Raw genomic sequence first — 1,360 nt, forward strand, 5'->3', positions numbered from 1 at the left:
CTAAACAAAGAAATAATTTTAAAAGCAGTAGGGAAAAAGGTCAAGTAACATAGAAAGGCAGGACTATCGGAATTACACCAGAGTTCTCACCAGAGACAATGAAAGCTAGAAGATCCTGGGCAGATGTCATACAGACCCTACAAGAACACAAATGCCAGCCCAGGCTACTATACCCAGCAAAACTCTCAATTACCATAGATGGAGAAAACAACATATTCCATGACAAAACAAAATTTACACAATATCTTTCCACAAATCCAGCCCTACAAAGGATAATAGATGGAAAACATCAACATAAGGAGAAAACTACATACTAGAAGAAGTAAGAATGTAATCTTTCAACAAATCCACACAAATCTAATTCCACCTCTTACAACAAAAACAACAGCAAGTAACAATTACCTTTTCTTAATATCTTAATATGAAAATTAATATAACATATCCTAATCGATTGAAATCCAAAAATCTGAGGAATTAGAAATTTCTTGATTGTCATCCAATGGTCTCTCAATTTGGTAATTGGAGAAATAGGTCCAATATTGTACAACCTATATACACTTTCAGCTTGTTTGTGACAGTGTCTGGCTGTGTAAAACATAAGGGTCTTGAAATCTTGCTTCTTTTATCTCAGCCTCTCTATTAGTAGTATTGTTTATTTCTTGTTTTTACACTATACTATGGTTTTCAGAACAGCTTATATATTTCAAAAGTATTTATATACCCAAGGGAGACATAGACAATTAACTTGGGAGGTGGCTTGTAGGAAAGAGAACAACAAAGCGTGAGACTGAATTCTTTGCTTGACAATTGTAGCTCTTGTATCAAGTTTGAAGAAGAGGAATTTATAAGTTACTCTTTCTCTGAGATGAATGCTTTTCCAAATTATCACAGCTAATGAACCATATTCTTACCCGCACTTAATGTCTGTGCCACCCACCAAGCAGAACCATTGTTCGTTGAAATAGTTGGTGAGTGACTTTAAGGATAGACCATCTTAATACACACACCATTTCTTAAATGAATGTAACCTGTTCTCTGTGGCCTGAGAATAAAGTCACTCACTCAAGTCAAATAGTTTTGACCATAGCAGGAAGTCTGTTTCCAAAAATTGTGCCTACAATTCACTCCTTGGTGCAGCAGAACTGTCAACTCTCAGCTTAGCTACAATGGAAGTAAAATCCTTTGGTGATGTGAGGGTCATTGAACTACAACCTTATTGCAATGAAATCCAATGTCTGAAAATTGTTCTTATTTTAGGTTTGTACCACAGTAAGACTGAAGATTTTAAACTTTACTAAATACAAAACAAACAAACAAAAAGACTTTATATATTTATGTTTATTTAAGAAAATACTAGTAG

Source organism: Mastomys coucha, unplaced genomic scaffold (assembly GCF_008632895.1).
Source record: "Mastomys coucha isolate ucsf_1 unplaced genomic scaffold, UCSF_Mcou_1 pScaffold22, whole genome shotgun sequence".
Classification (NCBI taxonomy): domain Eukaryota; kingdom Metazoa; phylum Chordata; class Mammalia; order Rodentia; family Muridae; genus Mastomys; species Mastomys coucha.